At 35.2% G+C, this 27,069-nt stretch overlaps 1 protein-coding gene and 1 non-coding gene across 2 annotated transcripts in view; one reads left to right on the forward strand and one right to left on the reverse strand.

Annotated features, from left to right (window-relative positions):
• The window catches only part of CRPPA (CDP-L-ribitol pyrophosphorylase A), a 320,876-nt gene that overhangs the window by 271,417 nt on the left and 22,390 nt on the right, over window positions 1–27,069 (forward strand). The window lies entirely within an intron of this gene.
• LOC131511260 (small nucleolar RNA U13) lies at window positions 15,555–15,654 on the reverse strand. Its single transcript, XR_009261453.1, has one exon. It is a non-coding gene; the product is annotated as a small nucleolar RNA U13 (small nucleolar RNA).

A 27,069-nucleotide genomic window follows, 5' to 3' on the forward strand; every position in this document is an offset into this window, starting at 1 on the left:
CTTTCCAAGGAAGGTTATGGGTAACGGGTAGCTACTGAAGGTGTTCTAGCCAGACAGTAATGTATTACATTACTTCATGGTAAGATTCCTTTCAAAGCAGCTTACAGGATGTATTGAAATAAAGACAGATAGAAAGAGAAGTGACTACAGAAAAGTAAGGCCAGGTGAGAGGTGAGCCCAGGAAGGGTGCTCAGAAGGTGCAGTCAAGAGACTCATTAGAGGCAGAATGGAGACATCTTAGAGAATGAGAGGGCAAGGTGGGTTGGGGACTCAGAATGGTGCATGGTTCAATGGTTCAGGCTTGCAGCCAGTGCAGGTGGAAGCCAAGCAGAGGAAGAGGGAACATCTTAAAGGGGAGCTCACACATGTGTTCAGTTTTAGAAATTTAATTAATATTATCTTATTAGTATAATGACAAAGATGTTCATATGACTCAGTTTTATGCTAATGCCGACTTGTAAGCAGAACATATTGTTTCCATGTGAGAACCTTCTCCTAACTCTTAGATGTCCTTCCAAGTACTTCCTCCAGTTCTAGTTGCTTATCTTCCTCATGTCTGTGTCTCCCAATCAGAATGACAAGAACACGCTTACGAATTTCACTTCTTGGCTCTCTAGGGAAAACGCGCGCGCGCACACACACACACACACACACCACATTTGTGCTCTGAAAGATTTCCCTGTGCCTCACAAAGCACTAGAAGTATTTCTTCTCTTTCTCTTCCTGTGACTTGCTTCCTGTGACTTGCTTTGAAGTCTTTGTTGTCAGGAGAATTAATTTGAGTCTCTCAGAGCATTGGAGCTAGAGTGAAAAAACTTGTCTTTGCTGTTAACTTGTGTTAGGCAGAAGATGTCACTCTTTTGGAGCTGTATTTCGCTATTTCTAAAATTAAAGGATTGGATTAGATAATAGTTTCTTAACTCTTTTGGCTCTTGACCTCATTTAGGAGATCTATGGGCTCCCTAAAATTACATGGAAAATTGTATGTCTATTTATTGAAGCACTTGTCTACAAGAAGATCCACAGCTCTCATCAGATTGTTAGGGTTCTGGGCCCCCCGAAATAAAAACAAAAAACACTAGTATGATCATTGACATAGCCACTGGATTTGTTGCCATAAAGCTGCTATTTTTTGATGGTAGCAAAAATATTCTGCATGGCATAATAGTTTTCTTAGATGTAGCCCTATTCTAGGAATTCATTCTTAAGTTATTCTTTTCCTTTTAGTGCCTCTATGATCATCTAAGATGCCACCTTAATCACAGCATCAGGTCTCTGAGGGGGAGGATGGACTGGGGAAAATCACAGAGGTCAGTGGGGGGAGGATTCTGTGTGGTCAAAACCTCTGCCACCTGATTCTTGAGACTAGGGGCATGTTTAGATTTTCTTCCCTTCACTTATGCAAGCCGCAAGAAAGGATGTGAAACCCTTGGCACCGTTAAAAGAGTTGCCGATGTCTGTCCTGGACAGAAATTGGCTGCAAAGTACAAGCATGAACAAAACTGGCCAAAAGCTTGTCTAACTCAGAGCAGTGACAGTTACAGAGATAAAGTGAGTGAGATAAAGCGAGAATGAGTGTTGACCTTAGAGCTATTTTTAAGTCTGAACGTTGGCCAGTGCTCTAATAAACTAACCCAAACAGACTTTGTAAGTTCCAGATAGCATAATTATATACTGATGACTTTTTGTTTCTCCATAACTCCATAAGAATATACAGAGTTTAGCTTCATTTCTGTTTGCTTAATTTATAAACAATGGTTTAGTCTTCTAAGAAATTTTCACAGGATCTATATTGACCTTAATCATATTTGTCTCTGCTGCCCCTTGTCCTTGATTTCCCTTTTTGTCTCTCCCATATCCTAGAGACTATGGATTCTCAAAGTAACTGAGGTTAAATGATCCAGTTTTGTTCACTTGTTCGTTTATTAAATTGTGATTTTACCCAATCTATGTGTTTTTACCACACATACTTACTTGTTTATTAAAATGTAATTTTCCTCAACCTGTCATTTTGTTTTTACTGTATATACCCACTGAGCAACTTGTCACAATGACTCACTGGATTAAATCCAACAATATTTGAACTGGTCTGTAGCCTGTTGAGTGAGTCTAGTGACAACTTGCTTGGAAATTACAGGAATGCTATTTGCAGGAATTTCTGCAGCCCTAAAATGACAGGGCACTTGATAAATGTAGAATATGTATGATCGTGATAGCTGGCCTCTGGTTTGGTATGAGACATCCATAGGCCAGTAGACACAGTGCAGCAATGAATTAGTATTCAAATGCAATAACAGTTTAAACATTTTTAAAGTAAGAATCACTGATAAAATATTAACATAGAAAAGCAATGATCAAAAACAACTACATTAAAAAAACTTTTTTTTTGTTGCTCTAAAGTCTTAAGAACAAGAAAATCTCAAATGTTGTCTCCAGTTGTAATCTGGTTGACAAGTCTAAGAAATTAATTTATCAGTGATTAATTAATACTCAGGCACACTTTTTTACTCTTGTGTGGCAAAAGTTTAATCTTGTTACTGTATTTAGACATGATACATATAAGCATTCCTTCCCATTCAACATATAATTTTGGAAACACATAATTCCTAATGGGGAATCAAGTCTGTCAAACTTAACCAGAGCTCGGCAAATGTATTTACATTCGATTCCTGGAAATGAAAACCTTGAGTTCTGTTTTTGTTTGATTCTGGCTCACTGTGTTAAAATTAGGAGGAGGCAGGCCATGACCCCAGTTAGCATCAAGTCATAGTATTTAATGTGAGATGGAAAGAGCAATTTCAAAGCAACTTAAAATTTTAAAACTTTCAAGGTGTGACAGGGGTTCAGTCCTAACATTTAGTGTCTTCAACATGGTGATTTGTCAGTAGAATCCCTTCTGTGTATTCCCATGAATGGCCATTCGGTGAATCTTTATATAGCCTCCTTAAGAAGACAGGTGTTGGTCTTAATAGTTAAAATGAGTTGTAAAGATTCTAAAGTAAAAAGGAAGTTGCTGATTGTTTCCAAATGAGGGGAAATTATTAAGTAGATTCCCGTTCCCTAAATATTCTGTGGAGATTGTACAGCACAAGGTTTTGATAAACCTGTCATTAAAAAGTCATTTGCTCATTTAAAGTCTTAATTTGAGTGTATGAGTAAAAGGTTTTAAGTAATTATGGCTCAAAAGCACTGTGACTATATGAAATAGCACCAGTTTTTATTGTATGTAGAATGTCCCAATTAGATGAAATGAGCTTCTATTAATACTTGATGTTTCTATTTAAAAAGCTAAATGATTATATGGATGTAGTTAGAACTTTAATTTTTATGAGTCCGTTTGGTGGTATCTTCAAGAACTATTTCAGTGAATAGGATACCACATACTACTTTTTAATAAAAATGTTAAGCTTGAATCCTAAATTTTGAAGAAACCGAGAATACTAGATAAGGGCCTTAATGTTCTCCACACTAAACGCACTGCCTTTACATGACCAGTCATGTCATATTTATTACCACGTAATTAGAAATCACTGGCATTGGCCTGTGAAAGATGCCTGCATGTTTCCTGGACATCCCATATAGAATGCTCTTCTACATAGGGCATTCAATAACACCACCATAAACTTGGTCTGTCTTTCCATGCTGTGGCAAGATAGAATGCCGATGTTCTAACTTCACTACCTAATAGCTTCTCTGGAAAGCATTTAAAAGTAGAGATTTTTAGCGGTAGATGACAGAGGCTCAAGTGAATGTTAAAAGGTCTAATTGGCTTTATTAATTGATGCATGAATCAACAGCATCCAGTCTAGGAAAGGGTAGCTCCTAGGAATTGTGGAAATGGAAGGATTTTATGGGCAGAATTGGATGGGACAGTTAGCAAAACAAAGATTGTTTCAGGCAAGGTCACCTTCCCTGAGAGGAAGAGAAAAGGGTCTTACTAGGTGGATTGCCTCATCATCCTTTAGGGAACGGAGAGGGCCCCTGTGACAGATTACCTCATTGGTGCTGACCAGAAAAATCCTGACTGACCAGGACTAGTTTCTCAGGGAGGCTGAGATTACAAATAGGTTAGGTATTAAGCCCTGGTTTGGGGACTTGACCTAGCATACGTGATGCCATTTGAGGCCTGTGTGTTTTTTAACCCTGGAATTCATCCCAGGTGAATCTGAGTCAACTCAGTTACTTCCACATCACCAATGGCTTTGTTCGTGGCTATGTGGTGAAACAAACCATATGTAGACCTGACTTTTTTTAAAGCCCATGTTTGTTCTAAAATCCAGTTTTGTTGTGCATAGATGAAATTCTGGTTTGTGTTTGCTATGGATTTCTCTTTACTTAGTGTCACACTTATAATGATGCTTACAAAATACTGTTTATGATAATAGGCTGCTTAGAGGTTACTTTTCTTTCTTTCTGAAGATAAAGTAAAAAACAAATAAAACAGAAGACATTTTCAAACTTGGAAATAGTTAACTTTAAAATTAAACTTGAGGCTTTACTGATCCTTAACACGCAATATTCATTTTTCTGGATATAAATTGTTCCAAGCCCAAATGGTGCATTAAGATGTTTCAGAAACTTTACCGAGACGCCTTATTTTTGTTTACCACTTAAAATTGTTTTCTCCTGCATGAACTGAAACCTTGTGGTTATAGTCGTTGCTTATCCACTTGTTTCACTGTAGCATATCAGCTAGGTTTTTATTGTATTTGGCAGACTTGTTTATTTAAGAAAGCCTTAACAAACATTTTTGAAATACTAGTTGGCAAGAAAATTGAGAAAAACAAAACAAAACAAAACAACTTGTTCATACACACAGGTTTGCATGATTGCCCTCTCCTGAGGCAACAGTGTCATTACTTTTTACAAAGGGTTAGAAATGAGAGCTGACAGTCATTTGCAGATCAAATCCTACTTCGTTTGGCAAGTAGCCACATTCTCTGCGACACAGTCTGCTTAATCTGGGCCACACGTCTATTGTCTTCTAATTTAAGTTTTTTTAGATTCAAACACTCTCGAAGAAAGGCCACCCCCTACTATCACGTACATACCAATTTTTTATGCTGTTTTTATATTAATACCATAGAATATTACAGAATACGCCTTCATAAGCTTTACAGAAAGACTTAGAGATTTGCATATGAGATGCGTATCTTGCAGTTGATTTTGGATTCTATTTACAACTATTTTCTGCCTTTGCTCTCTTCCCTTATGATGGAAAGTGTGATGGGATTAAATTATTGTTAATATAGCTCACCCTTGAACAGCATGAGTTTGAACTGTGTGGATCCACTTATATGCAGATTTTTTCGATAGATACAGTACCATACTGTAAACGTATTTCTTTCTAAAGTTTTCTTAATATTTTTTCTACCTTCCTTTATTGTAAGAATATAGTGTATAATATGACCTACAAAGTATGTGTTAATCGACTGTTAACGTTATAGGTCAGCCTTCTGGTCAACAATAGTCTATTAAAGTTTTGGGGGAGTCCAAAGTTATGCACAGATTTTCAAGTACATGAGAGTTAAGCGCTCATAACCCCCATATTGTCCAAGGATCAACTGTATAATGATTGCTACATATGACTGTCATCACTAATATCATTAGGAAAAACATTATAATAATGCCCCTTGTAGGGGAACTTTTTTGTTTTATAATTTTTGTTAGTATACAGAGATAATTGAAATGAATATTATTTATTTGCAGAATAAGAATTACTGTATATTTATCCATTGTGCCCTGGCTTTACTTTATAATCACACTCTAAATATTTTGTATTAGCCAGGAATTCATAAATATTTTATTGTTGATAAAGAGAAAAGAATTAACTTTTAATGAAAATGAGAAGTACAGTTTCAGAGTTGGAAAACATATCCTTCCCAAGTTTTCTGGAGAATATATTTTGAAGAGCAAAAAGCAAGTATGTCCAACTCTGCTGAAAGTGTTGTGTATGTGTGAAGATAACTTCAAAGGAGTTATATAAGAAATTGCACTGGGGGAGATGCAATGTGTGTATAAATAAGTGCCACTTTTGATAGTGCAAGTAGCAGGTGGAATAGATAGTTTAAGGGCTAGAAGAGACAGATCATTCTGCTCAAGGGGATTGAGAAATGCTTTATGGAATAGATATCAATATCAAATGCCTAACATTGAAAAATCTAAGGGGTGCCTGGATAGTTCAGCCGCTTGAGATTTGGACTTTGGCTCAGGTCTTGATCTTGTGGTTCACATGTTCGAGCCCCACGTTGGGCTCTGTGCTGACAGCTCAGAGGCTGGAGCCTACTTCAGATTCTGTGTCTCCATCTCTCTCTGCCCCTTCCCTGCTCATGCTCTGTCTCTCTTTCTCTCTCAAATAAAATAAAAACATTAAAAAAAAAAACCTGAAAGACCACAGTTACAAGAATGAGGGCAGGAACTAAATAATCATTGTGTTAATTAAGGGTATGACAAGCCTTGCAGATAATTGGCAGTAAATACATAATTGTAGCACAGATTTTACTGTTGGATTTTTAACTAAAGCAAAACTTATACTGAGAGTAATAGATTTTGTTAGACAAGTAATGACAAAAATGGTAGAAAGCTTGAGATACTTGGTACTGTGCCTTCATTTATTCTTTGAACGATACTTTTTGGAACTGTACTATGTGCTGGGATAGGTAAAAGGCACTAAAATAAGGCAGATGTGTTCTGACCATCAAAGAGCTTAGAGTATAACTGGGTTTAGGTAGGAAAATTCATGTTTTACTGTTTTTGGATGGCAAGTTCTGTTGTTTAATTCTTGAACGTAGGTAAGTAAGCAACTACTACGTAAATAGCATCAGTCATATGAAAGCCATGCTTGGCAGAAGACACGCATGCACAGAAGAATGGAAGCATGTGTGGTTACAAAGTTAGGGCACGTTGTGATCGCACATACTTACATCATGCTACTGATGGAAGGTTTGATTTAAAAGATGACTCCTTGGAGGTTGATAAGGAGGTGGATGAGAGGCATGTGGCATGCGTCAGATGAGTGCTTTTCAAAAGCTAGGGGCTTGCCTCTTGATGTGAGAGGTTGAGGCTGTCACTTGTGACATCATCCCAGTTTTATGATTTCAAAAGTGATGAATGTAAAGTTGATTAGGTTCTATTAAAAGTTCAAAAATGATAAGTTATGTACGAGATACTCTGTTGCTTAAGGCTTTTGTCCTCAATTTTTTAGTATAAAGTATGTGCTATTTTACTTGTTATTTGAGGTGTTTATCTACTAAATATTCTTTAGAGAGGAATGCATTTGATGATAAGCATAGATACTGATCGACAGCATATAAAATATAAGCTTTAGCCAACTTAGCAAGAATAGTGGCACCCCCCCCAAAATGCCCATGCCCTAACTCCTGGAACCTGCAAATATGTTACCTTACGTGGCAAAAGAAAAGTAAGGTTGCAGATGCAAATAAGGTTGCTAATCAGTTGACTTTAAATAGGCAGATGATCCTGCATCATCTGAGTTGGTCCAATGTATTCACAAGGGTACTTAAAAGTGGAAGACGAAGGCAAAAGTCTCAGTGATGTGAAGCGAGAAAGATGTGACCAGCTATTGCTGGCTTTGAAGATGGAAGGAGGCTACAAGCCAAAGAATATGGGTAATTTCTAGAAGGTACCTAAGATAATAAATTTATATTGTTCTAAGTTACTGAATTTGTGGTAATTTATTACAGCAACAAACAGAAAACTAATACATAAATATTTAATAGTGGTAAGGAACATTTACAGGTTACTGTTAGAAAATGCTTGAAACAAAATATATATTAGTGACAATAAGAAGTTGGAGAATAAAATGTCAAAATTAATAGAATTTAAGAGGTTCCTGGGTGGCTCATTTGGTTAAGTGTTCGACTTTTGATTTTGGCTCAGGTCATGACTTCATGACTTTTGGCTCAGGTCATGATCTCAAGCTCCAAGTTGGACTCTGTGCTGACAGCATGGAGCCTGCTTGGGATTCTTTCTCTTCCTCTCTCTACCCTTTCCCTGCTTGCTCGTTCTCTCTTTCTCTCTCTCTCTCTCTCTCTCTCTCTCTCTCTCTCTCTCTCTAAATAAATAAAAATTAATTAAAATATATTAGAATTTAATATCATAGTTTAAAATCATGATTTGTTTAGAATAAGTGTGAGCCTTAGAGTACTTTTTTTTTTTTTTTTTAATATTTGCGGTGAAGCAACAATTTGAATCTAACCACATGAAGCTCATTGGCATGATTTAGGGATTTTTAAAAGGGGATGTATGTACTTTTAAATATAATGCAGAATTATAAATATGCTGGCACCCATATTATTTGGATATTGACAGTATAATAAAGTACCTCAAATCTGAGGAATCATGTTTTATATGTCATGACATTGGTGAAAAGATTTTCTTAATCCTTATTTTCTTAAAGTTTCTAATATTCATAATGAAGTATGTGTATCTTTGTGTACATGTCTGTGTGTGGGGATGTGTGCTTTAACAAAATAAGAATCATTTTCTCTGGGTTACAAATGGTACCATAATGAGCTTTCCCAGGAAAAGTTTTGGTATTGGGGCCAGGTCTCCTGTATAAGGGATTGAATACAGGACTATATATGCTTCTGCAACTTAAAATGAACCATGTGCAAAATACATTTGGACTCTTAAAGCAAATGTGCAGTTAGTAATTTCTCAAGAATTTTAAAGAGCCCCTCATGAAGGTTGTCAGTGAAGAGCTAGCAGCTGATTGTCCTTTCAGAAATATTACTTATCTTTGAAAAACTTCTTTTTGCCTTGGTTTTCCAGCCATTAGTCTCTCCCAAGAGAACTTTGAACTTAGGTATCACAGAAAGTTCCAGGGATATCAAACACTTCACTTGGTACATGCTTCCATAACACCGAGGGCCTTCCCATTTAGGTTTAAGTTATAAAGCATGTTTCCAAAGCTTAAATCTTTCAAAGTTAGCCAGCAAACTGCACTGTGGCTGTTGTATACAGTGGAATAGAATATCTTATTTGGAAGAGACATTAGTTTCTCCCACTTCCAGGTTGATACTCTTCCTGAGATCAGAAATTTTGTCTCCATTAATAAAACAATATTGCTGGACTGAGATTTAGTACATGTAAAGATAAATCTCACTACTTGCTGCTTGCTTTATCTCTTTGAATTTAAATTTCCTTTTCTCTCTCTTTGGACCCTTTTGTGGCCTACTTTCTGGTTGTGAGGCTCAAATGACGTAATATATTAGAGACTCATGTGAAATAATCTAAGGCATGGGTTTTCAGTATTTTCTCCTCTGCACCCCCCTCCCCCCGCCAAAGTTAATGACTGCATGGTGAAATTTATTGGCAAAATTATTTTACTGTATAATACTCATGGAAACTAATGATTTATATTGACTTATAAGATGCTCTCAGTAGTCAGGCAGCAAAGAAGCCAGTTTAACCCAGCAGTTCCCACACTTAGCAGACTCTGATACCCTTTTGTCACAGAACATACAGTACATGTTGTTTAACGTTGTTTGGAAACTGCCTTCATGCAGAAACTTACATGTAAGGAAACTAAGGCCTCAGGAGTTTATGGTTGGAACATGGCAGTGGAGGGAGGTACTGCACCTTTACAATCAATTGAAATTCCTTTATTTTCTTCTTCATTTTGCAGGTAGAGAACCACAGAGGTTTATAAAGGTTTCTATGGGACTAGGGGTTTTAGAAATAATTCTTAGTATCTTTAATTGCATAACTTTAAAAAATTTACTTATTGTTAGTACTATTATTGCCGTCATTATATCCCGTTTGATCTTAACTCGCCTCTTTTCAAAGTGTTTGTGGTGACTCTAGTAAAAATTGTGCGTGACATCATTTATTTTATGAATGCATACTAATAATTATATTTAGGTCTAAAATCATGTCATAGTTTTGTGGAAGACTTAAATAAGAAATTGTAAAGTTTACTGTGATCATAAAGCAGCTGCATGAATCAGCTTCCCCTTGGTTGCAAACTTTATCATAGTTGTGTTTTCCAAGGTCCATCAGTTCTATTTAGACAATAGAGGCCAACGTGTTGAAGGCCTGATATTGTGTGCTCCAGTGGTTAAGAGTCAGGCTTTATCTCTTTAATTGCCAAGGCATGTCCCTGAGGTAGTGTTTATTCCAATTTTATAGGTAAGGAATCCGAAATGTATTTTCTTGACTCCCCTGTTTGTTAGGAGAGCCATTGTTCTTCTAGTTACTTGAATGCCACCAAGAATCCTAATTATTCCTCCATGTTCTAGAGTCAGTAGCTAAGTGCTCTGAATTCTAGTTCTATATTTCTGGCATTTCCCACTTCCTTTTTTTATTCCTAATGTGACCACTATAATTTAGGTATTCATTGCCTCTTAGGAGTTGCTGGGATAGTTTCATAGGTGGTTCCTCCAGTAATGTCTTTTCTGAAAACTGTCCTACATCCCACAGCTAAAATATCTGACTACATCTGTAGATTCCATTGTTCATACCATTGTTACTGTGTTGGGCTGCTATTAAGAGACAATGATGAGGGGCACCTGGGTGGCTCAGTCGCTTAAGCGTCTGACTTTGGCTCAGGTCATGATCTCACGGTCCGTGAGTTCGAGCCCCGTGTCAGTCTCTGTGCTGACAGCTCAGAGCCTGGAGCCCATTTGAGATTCTGTGTCTCCCTCTCTCTGCCCCTCCCCTGTTCATGCTCTGTCTCTCTCTGTCTCAAAAATAAAAAAATAAAAAAAACATTAAAAAAATTTAAAAAAAAGGGACAATGATGATAGGTACATTAGTGCTTTGCACATGACTAAGGAAACCATAGTTTTTCAGTCATTCCTCTGTCAGAGAGAAATAGACTTTATGTAAATATGACTTCAACCAGAATTAAATGTTCATCATTCAAGGATTTCTTTTGGAGGTAAGGTGCACATCCAGTGACCTTATTTGTATTTTTCTCTTCAGTTAGGAACTTGCTTCTGTGAACACTTAACATCCTACTTAACCCCTAGCTTAAATGGATTTCATGCATGTTCATAGCTTTCTGTGCTACACTTTTCTGGGACTTGTGTTTTTATTGACTTGTGTCTCAAAATTGTTGCATAAGAGAAGTCTTTAATTCTCTGGATGTCTTTGATAAAATCTTTCCTGAATAATGGAAAGTTTTACCCTCTAAATACCCTGAAGCATGCATTTCAAATCACTTTGGCCTTCAAGTACTTCACTCCCAGAGAAGATTACATATGGGTGAGTTTTTTTGTTTGTGTTTTCATTTCTAAGATGGAAATGCAATCATGGTTCTGATGGTCGTGGTGTGGAGTTTGTAAACTGTTTGACATAGATGGCACATGCTGTTCTCGGTGCTTTGTATTTAGTAACTCAGCCAATTAGAACATAAAGAATATCTGATATTCTTCCCAACTTAATTTTTTAACCATGAGGTTCAAGTAGAGTATAAAACTGCCAAGCCTACCTGATGACAAATACTTACTATAGTTTTTCTTGGTCTATTTCAAGCAATTGTTACTCATTTTTAAATCATCTTGGTGGAAACTTACGACAATTCTTGTTTGAGGAGGAAGAAACTAAGTTATAGGTGAACTAGGGTTGAGATTGATTACTCTTTGCTCTGGTGATTTTATAACGCATTAATGTGCTAAAATCGAAAAGTACTTAAAACCTCATTAGAATTTAACACAGGACAGGGTTTTGAATTATGCATTATTCTCAAGAGATTTATTACAGACCTATACTTATAATGTAGGTGGTGCATTTTGAGTAGTTTAGGAAGATAGCCAAAGAAATTTAAAATATAGTGTATGAATATAAACGTGGAAAACTCTTATCACAGAGTACTTTCCTTAAGATATGGGGACTATTTTTGAACAATTGTTTTTCCATGCCTACCTCAAAATCAATAGTTTTATTATAATTTATATTTAAATTACCAGCATATCAATGAATAAAGTCTTTTTTGTACTATATAATTTCTTTAATGCGATATAGAACTTTATTCTTGAAATTAGAAACCCTTTCATAATAAGCATGGTCCTGTATTTAAATTGAGTATGTGCATATTTTGTACTCAGCAGAAGATCCAGGCTTGTCTAAAATTATGCATACAAATGCTTTGGGGTTTTTCTCATCAAGGGATATGAAATGTAGTTAAATAAATAATCTTTCTAGCACTCTGATAATTACTAGCCTGGGAAAGATAAGAATTATAGTGAATGGTTGAATATATGGTGCCTTTTTGCTATGCCCTTTAAAATGAAATATTTTAATATTCATATTTACATAGCTCACTTAAATCTCTTATGTTTAATATTTTAGATTTGTTAGTCTTTGTAAGAAAATAAATCAAAATCTCTGTACAGCTTTTTGCTCATTTAGGGTCCATTTTTTTTTTACTCATTTACATAAATTAGGGAAGAAAAATATATAAAAGCTGGTTCTTGGTATTTTGAATAAATTCAAGTGTTGAGTATTGGTTAAATATTTAAGAAATTGTATAATTAAAGCCTCGGTGTCAAAATATTTTATTTTATAAATTATTATACAATATTTTTCTTAAAAAAGAAAAAAGAAGATATAGGGGGTTTGTGGATGCTCATCTCCACCATTCTAACAAAAGTAGCCATGGATAAACTGTAAATGAATGATTGGCCATGTACCAGTGACACATAGTAAAGACCGAAGGAACCTTGATTTGTTGTGAGGGCCATAGTTTGCTGACCCCTGACATGGAAGGAGGAAGGTGAAGCAAAGTGTTTGTTTGTTTGTTTGTTTTAAGTTTATTTATTTTGAGGGAGGGAAAGGGGCAGAGAGCAAGAGAGAGAGGGAGAGAGAATCCTAAGCAGGCTCTGTGCTGTCAATGCAGAACCCTAGGTGGGGCTCAAACTTACTGATCATTAGATCATGACCTAAGCCTAAGTCTGGTGCTTGACTGACTGAGCCACCCAGGCACACCAACCAAGAGAAGGTTCTTAATATTTGGTCCATTGATCACTTTTAGGCATTAGCATGCAGAATGTTGTGCACTGGTTTCTTTTTCTTGTGAAATGTTTCATGCCTGTCTTCACTGCCTGAGTGATTATGCCCCCCCCCAAATATTAAAAAGTGTTCTATTTATTAAAAATGGCAAAAGTTTATAAATAAATGTGTCCTGGATTATTCAAACAGATCTCTAGGAGATGCTGAGAAATAGTTAAACCTCATCAAAGTTGCCCATCAATTAGAAAGCCAGTTCCTACAAGATTGAGTAAAAAGGATCGTAAAAGGCGATGGTTTTGAAACTATGCTCTACAGAAAAATCCAACAGATTGCTCACGGGCTTCTGTGGGTGATGAGGGAGTCAGAAAGGAAAGTGTCACTGCTGCTCCTGATTCTTCAATGGAGGCAATTCACCTTTGTATTTTATTTCTTTAAGTCTCTGCATATTAATTAATATAAATATAAGAAATGAGATCATACTTCTTGAAAACTAGTTGTGTAATAGTAAGTTAATGAACCATTTACTGTTGTTGTTTTTTCCCTAGCCTGTACAGTATTTCTTTGGATATACTTTATCATGGGCAATAGTTCTACTTGACACTTTTTTTTTTTTAACAGAGAATTTAATAATGGCAAAGTAATATCAGTCTTAAATTTAGTCATGTCTGTGGGAAATATGGCTGACCAGACTATGAGTCTGTTAGCCATAATGGTACTTCTTTGTATTTTGTAGCAGGTTTTCTTTCCCTGGAAAAACACTGCACCTATTGAAGGTTAGAATTGTAATTCCAATGTAGAAAATTCTGCCAAGTATCTACTTTGGGAATATTTAAGTAATATTATGAATTCTTAAGCTGTATAGCAGATTTTAGTCTAGGTAACACAAGAGATGCATTTGTACATTCCTTCATTTATTGATTAATTTTTTTTAAGTGCCTACTATATCCTAAGCACCTGGGGTCTGTAGTAAATATAGTCTAGTTGCAAGAGAAAGAAAAAAAGCATTTGATTTTGGTATCACATTTCTCTTTTGAACTAGTATTAATACTATTTACTTGGGGGAAAAGCTCATGATAAATAAAGCAATTTAATTTCTTAAAAGGTTATATTTGATGAGGACATTTTTGGATCTGCCATTTAAACTTTAGAAAATTTCTGGTGTGGATAGGGTGGGTTCAGGGGTGGACACATCAGGTTTTGTTGTCTCTGTTTTGGTGATGTAAAAGAAAATGAGAATGAAGAAGCTTAATGATACCCAAGGGCACTGTTCTTACATCAGAGATCTGTTAGACTCCCTGTTTCCTCCTCTCTCTCTTCTTTACCATGCTGCACTCTGCCTCTTCCTCACTTACTACCCCTTAGGGCTTTCTCATGTAAAGTGAGCTACTCACACAGAGAATAAATAGGTCCTTTAAAATGTTTAGTTAATATTTTAACTCATGATTCTTACCGTCTACCATTCACCAAAGTACAGCATAATTTTAAAAAAGAAAATAGATTTTTAAATATTTTCATACTATGTAGACAATTTTATGGAACTAAAAAGTATATTAGGGTCATCAAGTTCCTTTTTTCTCCTTGCGCTTATGTTTTGGTGCTCAAGTTATAATAAGTTCATACCCCTCATGGCTAAAGCATGAAACAGAGGTTAATACCAGTAAATACACACTGAACGCATAATTTGGATACCCTCTGATCTCTTAAAAGCTCTTGAATGATTCTAAAATATTCTTGGTTAATTGTTTTTGCCAGTACTTCAAATTTAGTTTTTGTATTTCTCAGGGTATACTCAAGGATGGCTTAACTTTTTCCTTTCACCCCAAGATACCATACCATTGCCAATCGTACCCTTGCATAGCCAAATCCTTTTCCTGAGAAATTAGAGATATTTAAGCTGACAGTGATTTGTTCTATCTGGAAAATTATTGTAGGTGGTAAGTAAGCAGCAGACGTCTAGAAATGATGATCTTGTTTTCACATAAATATCTTCAGCTGTAAAGAGTTCAGTTAGAGAAATATATCAGATATATATGTGAATAGTTGACATAGTTTATGTTCTGTTAACCTTGTTTATTTTTACAGCATGTTGGTTTTATTGTTGTCTTAATATTTACATTATATCTATTTTTGGTCACTTCAAAAATGAATAAAGCTTATGTTGTAAAATATTTTTCCTACATGGTATTTTCCTGAAGTTTTAATAAAGCATCACTAGTTTAATCAGCACTCAGTGCTCATATTTTGTGCAAGATTATAATTGCAAGCATGAATCTTTGATTCTTCATGGTTGTTTGTATATATCATATCATTCAGTATGATAATGAAAAAGCAAAATTCATAACTATCTCTACATCTGGCTCAGAATTTTCATTATTAGGTTTATTCTTATTATTTTTGTGTACAAAATGCTTATAGAAAAAAAAAAAAAAGAACCACTAAAGCAGTGGGTATTCTAATGAAAAACTGAAGAATAGTGTCAGTGGAAGTTGAAGGAAAAAATAAACCTCTTTTTTGAAATAAGATGATTAAAAATCAAATTTTATGTAGTGTTCTTTTTTTGTTTTTGTTTTTTTTTTCCATATCAGACAGGTAAAGTGCCAAGGTCATAATAATGTTTGAGGGAGGCACATATCACACAAAGGTGTGAACACGCAGTCATGCTTAGGACTACAAAAGGATCTAATAATCGTAATCATATGCTAATAAAAGGAGATTTTCTGTAGCTATCTGTAAACCTCAGTCATCCTTTGAATATTTAATTTTGAATACCATGTGTCTTCAGTATTGTTACCATTAAAAAGTATAAAGTTAATACCCATACTTTTTATAAAATAATTCTTAAAGTATAAAAGTATAATTAAGAGCAAAAGTCTTTTCCTCTACCTATTCCCCTCCCCTCCCATACTTAATCACATCAAAAAGGTTAAAGTATAGATCATTAGAGTTGAGTATTTCAGTTTTCCTTTCTGAAGTAGTATCTCAATCTTGTTTTCTGTAATACAGTGCTTCAAGAAATTATCTTAAAGAATTCAAATGGTGCAAATTAGCAATCTCAGAGCTCTCAGATGTAGGGAATACTTTTAGAGAGATTAATCTAGACAGAAGTCTTAAGATGTATACATACATACATTAATATATAGGTGGGGCACCTGGGTAGCTCAGTTGGTTAAGCAACCAACTCTTAATTTTGGCTCAGATCATGATGTCACAGAAGGGAGATTGAGCCCACTGTCAGGCTCATGCTGAGTGTGGAGCCTGTTTGAGATTCTCTCTCTCCCTCTTTCTCTCTCACCCACTCTTGTGCATGCTTGCTCTCTCTCTTTCAAAAATAAATAGATATAAGTAATGTGCAGATACACACACACAAACACACACGTGTGTATATGTGTGTCAGAGATACAAGGTACATCACTTCACAGAGTAATTTTATGGAAGAAAGTAGATACCTTTGTTTATTGAGGTGGAATGAGAGGAGGGTAGTGGAAAGACATACCTGATATATATGTACTGGGTATTATATATATGTGTGTGTGTGTATGTATATGTGTATATATGTGTACATAATATAAACATGTATAATTAATACTTTAATATATGTTTTTGTCTATATACATTAATACAATCCTATAACTTTATATGATATACAGCATTAATAAAATGTATGTTTAATATCTTCCCATTACCCTCATTCTCATTCCATTACAATGGACAATGGATACCTACTTTCTTGTATGAAATCTCTGTGAGGTGCTGATGTTTTATGCATTTGATGCAGTGAAGACACCCTGGAAATAAAATGTTAGTGTCCAATACTTAACTATGAGTTCCTTAAGAATAAAGACCATGTGTTGGTTAGCAATTGTTAGCATTAATTTGTAACCCTGTTTCAAGTTTTACGTATTTGAAGTCAGTCTAGTTGGTAATTGGGTCCTTTTTGAACTTCAGAAAGGATGGAGCGTACATAGAATCAAAGAAATAAAGTTATTTTGGAAATTCAGATGGAACTGGACTTAATACTCAGGACCCTCACTTATTTGCTGTCTAAACTTGGATGAGATACTTAATTTTTTTTAGGTTAATTTTCCTCCTCTATAAAGATAAAAGAATATTCATATCATATGGTTATTCAGTGTATTAAATGAGTTTAAAACAGTTGGTAAAAGGCGTGTAAGATATTTTAGTTCAGATCTCTATAGTTAAATATCTTGAAATGATTCCTTTGCTTTTTAAATAAGCTTTCCAATTTATAGTAAAATATTTAATACTTAAATTTTATATGTATGTGGTCAAGGTAAATTATGAATTTTATATGTCGTTTAATGTATTTTTCCATATTAATTGGCTTTAGGTATCACACGGTTGCATTTTTTTTTTTTATCTAAGAAAATAAAATTGAAAGGTTATTGAGAAGTAGGCCCAAAAATGTGCGAGTTTAGGACACACAAAAGGAGCCAATTGAAAAGAAAGCAGTGTGTTTCTCAGCTTTTGTTCCTGGAAGGAAGATAGGAATACTTCCATCTGCCAGGGACATGGCAGGGATAACGGTCCACAAATGCATTAAAAAGGGTACTGTAAGAGTTTTCATGCTTCAGAGATAAACATATAATTATTACCATATACAAGTTAAAAATAGTATGGAAATAGTTTTTCATGGAAGATTAACAACTGAAGCCAGAAATGTTTCTGGTTGCTCGTATGGAAATTGCTTTGTTAGATGATTGTACTCACTGGGTAAGAAGTAGTTAGTAATTTGTGTGACTTGTTACTGTCAAAATCCTGCATGGAGTGACTCTGATTTTAGATAAAGTTGTATATGCTGGTAGAATTATGATTTCGCTTTTGGCTTTTGAATCACAAGCAGATTTTTAGTAGCAAAGAAAAACCTTCCCTCTGGCCTTGTTTGTTGTCAGAGTGTAATGTTCACGCACGCTTGCATAAGTGTTCATAACAAGCTTGTAGATCCCAAAAGGAGCTGAAGAATAATTTCTGGTGGTCTTTGTGTAATTGCTGCCAGCTGAGGAAGCAAAATTCCAAATCAGTTTAAGTAACTTTCACAAATAACACTTACCATAATTATAAGGTAAAGCTCAATATATAGTTTATATAATAGAGTCTTACCTCACCACAAAGTATTCAAAGAACAGTCAAGCAGAGGTCTTCACAGAGGTATATTTTAACCTTTTGCTTGACACTCTACTTCTTTAGGTTTATTAAAACCTTCTGGCTGTGCATTTGAAATTGTGCCCGTTTAAAACATCCTTGTATGAATTTTCTGTTTCGCTGTGAGCATTTCCAAGAGCACCTCACAATAACGCTAAGAAGGTGATCCTCAAAAGGCAGAAAATGCTACATCTTTGCTTAGGTATATTGGAATAAAGTGGTTTTGAGATCTTGGCCAAGGACAGTTAGTGTTATTTATTTACTTTTCAAATAGTGTGTTCAACTTTGGGGGAAATAAAACTTAAAAACCAGACCCTAAGATGGGATATTAGTAAGTAATCATAGTATAAAATTGTTAATTTTCAGAAACGTTTAGCATAGTATTCACTTAAATATGGAACTTCTCATGATACCTTTGCTTTATGGTTAGATTTAATTTTGGGCAGCTTCTTTTTAACTTTTACTTTTTTCAACATTTATTTATTTTTGAGACAGAAAGAAGAAGTGGGAGCGGGTCCGAGAGAGAGGGAGACACAGAATCCAAAGCAGGCTCCAGGCTCTGAGCTGTCAGCACAGAGCCCGACACGGGGTTCAAACTCACAAAATGTGAGCTCATGACCTGAGCCAAAGTCAGATGCTTAACCAACAAGCCACCCAGACACCCCAATTTTGTGCAACTTCTTAGAAACATTTCTAGTATTTTGCAAAGGGTAAATTTGTATGTGTTGTGGCTAAAATTCAATCATAATTTTTAAAAGCAAGTTGAGAAATGTCAGTATTATGCATATCCTGCCGTATACATTTCTGTATCATTTAATCCTATGTTCATTTTTACTTATCTATTAAAATTATAGAAAGTGTTCTTTAAGATGTTATTATGCTGTACAGACAGGTTTCATATATAAGAAATTATTCACCTTGATATCCCTATTTCCACACCTTCCTTTCCCTCATTAAAACATGCTTTCTGCTCTACTTTCCCTTTTTTGAGTGCTACTTTCCCATTAAAATGTCTAGAAACTTAGGGGCTCCTGGGTGACTCAGTCAGTTAAGCAACCCACTGTGACTCAGGTCATGGTCTCATGGTTTGTGAGTCCTAGCCCTGCGTTGGGCTCTTTGCTGACAGCTGAGAGCCTGGAGCCTGCTTCAGATTCTGTGTCTGCCTCTCTCTTGGCCCCTCCCCACTCACACTTTCTGTCTGTCTGTCTCTCTCAGAAATAAACATTAATTTTTTTAAGAAGTCTACAAAGTTGAATCATTGAGGGAATTCTGAATATGCTTTCTTTGCTATGTATGTAAGACCTGTGTAGGTCATGTGTTCATCTTTGTAGTCAAGGTCTCCCTTCATATCTAAAAACAATTACTTTCCTTCCCTTTCATCCCGTGGCACATTAGCAACAATATCTGGAGATATTTTGAGTTATCATAACTGAGGGTGTGGTGCTATGGGCGGATAATGAGCCGAGGTTGTGGATGATGATAAACATCATACAAAGCACAGGACAGCCTCCAGTGATCATTACTCAAGCCTAGAGTGACCATCACGTTCAGGTTGAAAACCCCTGCTCTAATTTCTGTTTGATCATTTGTTCTCCAGATGATTCTTTTTAAGATACTACTTATGCTGTGTAAATCACCTGATGAAGCATCTTCAAGGGTGTTGTTATGAGTACATGATCTAAGTTCTGTACCCTGGTTTCAAACTTACTCAATTAATACATCCCATCCCTGCTGCTGTGAGGTCTTCTGTTGCCTTTGTTAGTCAGGGAGTTGACTGCTCTGGCATGTATTTGGGCCCTATATCTTCACAGCAGCCGCCTATCCTTACCCTGGTGGTGCTGGGGAATTCTTCTACCTGTACTTCTGAACTAGCTCAAGTCCTGGAAGATATAATTGACCATTGTACAAAATCATTTCAGTGAGTTTATGTCATTATCTGTATACTACTTATTCACCATTTATTTTCTCATTTCTGTGATTATCTTCAGTTTAAAACATTATTTCTATCAATGAAATCCATTGTGCAAAAATAATATGGAGCTGGGAATGCAAGCTGGTGCAGCCACTACAAACCAGTATGGAGGTTCCTCAAAAAACTAATAACAGAACTACTCTACAACCCAGTAATTGCACAACTAGGTATTTATCCAAGGGATACATGTGTGCTGTTTCAAAGGGGCACATGCACCCCAATGTTTATAGTAGCATTATCAACAATAGCCAAAGTATGGAAAGAGCCCAAATGTCCATTGAGGAATGAATGGATAAAGAAGACGTGGTATATATATACAATGGAGTATTACTCGGCAATCAAAAAGAATGAAATCTTGCCATTTGCAACTACGTGGGTGGAACTGGAGGGTATTATGCTAAGTGAAATTATTCAGAGAAAGACAAATAACCTATGACTTCACTCACATGAGGACTTTAAGAGACAAAACATACAAACATAAGGGAAGGGAAACAAAAATAATATAAAAACAGGGAGGGGGACGAAACAGAAGAGACTCATAAATATGGAGAACAAACAGGGTTACTGGAGGGATTGTGGAAGGGGGGATGGGCTAAATGGGTAAGGGGCATTAAGGAATCTACTCCTGAAATCATTGTTGTACTATATGCAAACTAATTTGGATGTAAATTTAAGAAAATAATAATATGGAGCATATTTCCTTTGGAAACCAGAAATCCTATCTATTTGAGGAGCAGAATGAGAAGTTTCAGTCTCCTTGATTTCTTGTTAGATTCTTAAGCAGCCTTTGAGGCATTATCAGATAATATTAAGATACAAACCCTTGTATTACTCTTTAACTTTTTGGTATATGTTTCACTATAAAATTCCTTATAGATAATAAATCTTTTTATGACAGAACCTACCTGATAACACATTGCTATGTAACTCACACTTGGATATATAGCACTATGTATATACATAATAGATAGTTATTAACTGTGTGAAGAGTAACATGGCCAAGTCATCAAAAGTCGTACTGGAAACAAAGTAAACAGAAAGCAGAATCTTAGCCTGGGCAGATTTATAGATTATAAGGATGAAATAGATACATTCATCTTTTTTGCTGAAATTTTCCTAAAAATGAACTAAAACAACAAAAAACAGGACATCTATTCCATTCTGAAAATAGGGAACGTCCTCATCCTTAAATCCTAAACTTCTAGGAATATCTTCCAGATGTTATTCAATTTGGACCTAATTTTTAAAACAGGATACAGAGATTCATTACTTATGTCCCATAAATAAAAGTGTTCCTTGGCAGTATACAAAGGAAGAAACTTAGTTCAAGGGAGTTTCCCAATTAATGCAATTTGGCAGAATGAGGCTGGGTCAGTGTTAGGGAGTTGATATCTGCTTTGCAAATCCATTTTCCAATTTAGGAATGGGCAGTAGAAGATAGAAGGACTTGCCGTCATGGTGTTTTTGTTTTTTTTTTTTAATTTGTTTATTTAATTCTGTTATAAGGATTAAATAAAACATGTAAGACAGATTCTGCTAGGTGCCCATCTCCTCACTTCAGAACTCAGTTTTTGCTGACACAGCAGCATCATATCTCAGCCATGCAGCTTCAGATGGTCTCTGACATAACCAACAATTTCCTAGAGTCTGTATTTAAAAGACCCCTTTCTCTCTTGCTTCCTTCTATCTGGAAAATATCTAATATGCATCATTAAAGGAATATAAGTAATTCTTCTGATTTCAAAAAAAGAATATTCTCTCTTTCCAATAATCAAAATATTATAGCACATCTATTATTTTAACCTTCATTATTATAATTTTTTTATTGCACATAAGTCCTGTCAAGAGTTTTATCAGGGCAACTGATCTGGGGGGGTATGATTGCCATGCAATGGGTGCAGTCTCAGATGATATTGGGTAGAATGTGGAACACGTTTTTTTTTTTTTGTTTTTTAAGTTCAATAGTTACTTGTTTGATTGCATTCCCATTCTTGTCTCAGGTCTTGTGTGAAAGTAGGGCCTCAATAGGGAAACAATGAGTCCTGTGAGTTGGAATGGCAATCTGTCAGAAATGGTGAAACACTGAAAGAGAAATACACTTTCTGGTCCCTGGGATTACATATCAAAGAGGAATGAGAGACACTGGGAGGGGGATGAAATGGACATGTAGAATAGGAAAAGAGACTAAGTTATATCTGGCTTGCAGAGATTTATCAACAAATAAAGCCAGAAACCTAAATTTCATTTCTTAGACACTTTTTTTTCATTCAAAATATGTGCTTCCCTGTACAAATATGTACTAGCACTCACTCTGGTGTAGGCATCATAAGGGAAACTGGGAGTACAGTGCTGAACCTGGACAGACAAGATTACATGTATCTGGTATCAGCCTAGAGCTTCAGGCCAGGAAAGAATCACATTAATAAATACAAAATTGGAACAGAGACAAGAGCTAAAAAGGAGAGGTCCCATGAGAGCCACGATGGATGGATTTGACCTAAGCAGGCATGTCCAGAAGGACTTTTTTGAGGAAGAGGAACAAAAATGAAAAGGAACTTTTCACCCACTCTGAGATCTGAAGGAAAGTAATGATGGAAGAGAAAGAATTCTGAAGAAAGGATAAGAATGCCTTATGAGTGAAGAGAACTTCAACTCAAAAAGCTTAAGAATAGGCTAACGAGGTTAGACTGGAGAGATAAAGGAGGAGCATAATTATAGAGGAGCACCATGTGTGATGTGGCGAGAGGGATCAAATCATTTTTTCCTAAAAAAAAATAATGGGTTTGATTGTACTGATTAAAATTGGATGTATTGCTCAAACTTTGAATCTTTTTCTTTTATGCTTCTATTCTCATGGTTAAGCTACAGTAATTAAAGCAATATATACCAATGTTTATTTATAACCATCCTGTAAGACTGAAAATAATTTGTATATTATGCATTTAGTCATGAAGTAAAACTAATTATTTTCGGATGTCTATGGATTGCTCATTACTATACTTTCTCTCTCTTTTTTTTTTTTTTATTCATCTTATCCCTAGTCATGGTGACTTTATTTCTATGACTATCATAATGTTTTGTAAATACACCCTGTGTGGCATATTCTTAATTCTGTCCATTATGGGCTCCTACTAAGGTGGTGTGTTATTTGGGTCTAATTTGTCTTTCTGCCTTATGACTTTGAATTGGTGTGGATTCTTCTTGATCTTCACTGACTTTTTTTTTTTTTTTTTTTTTTTTTAATTTTCCATTCTATCATTAAGAATTTCCATGTCCTTGATCTTGTGTTCAGGGGATCGAGCCCCATGTCGGGCTCTGCATTGACAGCATGGAGCCTGCTTGGGTCTCTTTCTCTTTCTCTTTCTCTTTCTCTTTCTCTTTCTCTTTCTCTTTCTCTTTCTCTCTCTCTCATTAAATAAATAAATAAATAAATAAACTTAAAAAAAGTATTTCCATGTCTTATGTTCTAGCCTAAATCTAGCTTTCTTACCACGTTACTCTTTTGGCTCTGTTATTTGTCATCTGGTTTCTCTTCTTTATGTTAGAAACCCTTTCTCCCTGATTTACAACTCATGTGAAAAAGTCACAGATTAGCTCTAACCCAAATAAGGGGACTTCTCATTTAAACAATTTAATTTCCCCTAGCCATAGGTTTGCTTCCTTAAAGTTCTCTATATCACTTTGGGAAAAGAACAGAAAATGGCTTTCCTGGTCACTGGTACTGTTTGGGGAGGTTGAGATGAATTTTAGCAAATTTATAAGAATATGTCTGTGTTCTTTTTCCACGTAACACCTGAAAGAAAAACTGATTTCCTTTGTAGCTATGGTTGGAAGAGTTAGGGCAGCCTCAAAAATTGCATAAATTATTTCTGTAAGCGAAATCTTGACCATAATTAACATGGTATTCATTGTTTTATCAGTGTAAAAAATGAATCCATTTGCTATAAAATGACATAAGTAAAATTTAAATTAGTGTTTTGTGATTTATTCTTTTTGAACATCCTGCAAATGTAGACTCAAATTACTTGGTGTGAGTTGCAATTACTAAAAGTTATTGTTGATAATTCTGTTTTAACTTAGAAATGTCGATACTCCATCTGACACTTTTCAAGACTTAATTATGACCATTTTATGGGTTTTAATTTATTTTGCTTTGTTTTTGCAATGTGATAATTATCTTTTTTATTACATTTCATAATTGGTTATTGCCAATGTTTTGAGAGCTACCAAGTTGTGTGATTAGGGTCTCTGAAAGTATTAAATTATTTTAAAGTTTTTAAAGGTGGTTATTATTATTATTATTATTACTATTACTATTATTAATTTTGAGAGACAGAGGAATAGAGGATGTAAAGCTGGCTTTGTGCTGACAGCAGTGAGCCCGATGTGGGGCTTGAACTCACAAACTGTGAGATCATGACCTGCGCTGAAGTCGGTTGCTAACCCAAGTGAGCCACCTGGGCGCCCTTGAAAATATTAAATTTTATAACTTTTTTTTTTTTTTTTTTTTTACTATTTTACAGGAAAGTGCATATCATTCTGTGGATTGTTCTTAAACCACTTACTGAACTCTGTTCACAGTTCTTTTATATTTTCAAATGATTACTTTTTTATGTTTAAAAGGAGGATAGATTGTATTTTACTTTCCAGTATTTAACCCTTATATTTCTTATTTTCCCTGTTACATTAGCTAAGAAATCCAGTGCTATGAGGTATATTAGAAGTGATGTCACTTATCCTTGTGTCTCTTTTAAGGGAAATTCGTATGAAAGAGATTGTTTTCCCCACTTGACTTCTTTTTGTTTTCTTTCTCAGGAATAGATGTTGAACAGTACAAATACTAAATGGAATTAAAAGTTCTTCCTGGGTTATTCCCTTCATTTTATAATGTGTTAAATAACAGATTTTTATATGTTGAAACCAAACTAGAAATCTTAGTGTAAACTCTTCTTTTTCACAATGTATTGTGGTGAGAGAACATTGTATGCATATTATCACAACTTTTAGTTAACACAATGTATTCACATTATTATTACCGTATAAATGTCATTTACTTCTAATAGCTTGCTTCCCTTATAGAAGATTATTTTTCTTTCGAAATTCCCTGACAACTTAAGACATTGTCATTTTTTTCCAGATTAAGTGCTCGTATGATCTGCTTTAGGCTGTGAGTAAACTTCTGTATTGCCAATTCTTTAATGCAGGTAGGGAGTGATGGCTCTGTCAGCCTAATGACTCCTTAGACTATAGTTAATGAATACTTACCTTTAAGATTGGGCCAGGATCTTTTTCTGCTCCATGAATTTGTTCAATCCCAAGTTGAATCAACACAGAATTGTCTTTTCTAGAGCTCTGCCTTGGGTCTGTAGTTTTTGTTTCTGGCCTAGTCCTCTCTCTTTCTCTTTCTCTTTCTCAAGAGTTCTCCAAAATTTCTAGTCACATTATAGCATGACCTGTTATTTTCCAGTATTATCATATGTGTATCTGTGTGTGCATGTATGAGGTTCCAAGTGCATTTAACCCCACCATAACCACCAGTACACATTTGCAGGGATTTAAAATGAGGAAGACATGTGCCCTTAGGCTACCACCTTGATCAAGCTTCTCAATGATTTATTTTTTTAATACATCATTAATTAGATGATTTCAAAATCATCTTTCTAATCTCTTTCTTTCTAATTTCTTTCAAAAATTAGAGTTTTGTTCTTCTGGTACGTTATTAAGTTATCCATTAGGCAATCTACTTCATAAAATTAAAAAGTAATTGAATTCTTCTTGAAAGGTACACTTAGAATTTATAACACTTTCTTTGAGGGGGGGTCCCCAAAGAGGTCCACCATCATAATTCTTACTGCTTATAACGAGTAAGCGTAATTACAAGTAATTACTTATAATGAATAATAAGTAACTCTCATTACTTATAATACCCTCATTGAAAGGTCATCCTGTCTTGGCTTTTATCTTTCTCATATTATCTTCAAATTTGTGGTGATTACTCTTTAGTTGATACATTGAATTTATTCTTAACGTAAAAATGATTCTATGGGGCTGCATAAGAGAAAGGAGCTATTTTTAAATGAATTGTATGTTATAGAGATGGCCCCAGAGTAAATGGAAGATAGCCTTGTCTGTTTTGTAACTGGAAGCAAGAAACTGAATAATTACTATCTAACAAAACTGTTTTATGTAACAAAACTGTTACAGAGTTTATGTAACAAAACTGCTTTACGTTTATTCACAGTTTTAAAAGATCAAGTTTTAGGTATAGTTTGGAAGAAAGAAACCACTCTTTTGTGGCTTCCTTCCCTTCCCTTTAGTGAAATAAATTGTATTTTTCATGCCACGTGATATATTCAATGTTTCAATGGCTCTTGAAAAGAGGTGATTAGCAATTTAATATCATGATAACTGTTAAGTCAAATTAAATTTACAATTTTTATTTTGTTTGTATTAATTAAAATACTTTGTTAATGTTTGTGTGCTAAAGAAAACCTTTACATATTTGTCCTTCATTTACCAGCTATTTTTTTTTTTTAAGTTTGTCTATTTAAGTGAGAGAGAGAACATGAAAAGGGGCAGAGACAGAAAGGGAGGGAGAGAATCCCAAGCAGGTTCTGCTCTATGGGGACTGAGGCCAGGCTTGATCCCATGAAGCGTGAGATCATGACCTGCGCTGAAGTCAAGTGTTGGACCCTAAACTGACTGAGACACCCAGGTGCCCCTCAAGCTATTTTTATAAAGTATAGAGAGTTGTAAGTAAAGGAGTTAAAAGCCCTACAAATTCAGTATCCCTTTTAAATCCCTGACCCATGGATTTCTGTAGTTTAGTGTGGTATGGTGACTACTTCTTGTCATGCCTCTTAAGCACAATACAGTTTGTCATACAGTGTACATTTTAGAGTTCATTATCACCATCACATGGTATTTATTGGGTGGCCCTGTAAGTTGGATGAGCTTCTGCT

This window comes from Neofelis nebulosa, chromosome 4 (assembly GCF_028018385.1).
Source record: "Neofelis nebulosa isolate mNeoNeb1 chromosome 4, mNeoNeb1.pri, whole genome shotgun sequence".
NCBI classification, from domain to species: Eukaryota; Metazoa; Chordata; class Mammalia; order Carnivora; family Felidae; genus Neofelis; species Neofelis nebulosa.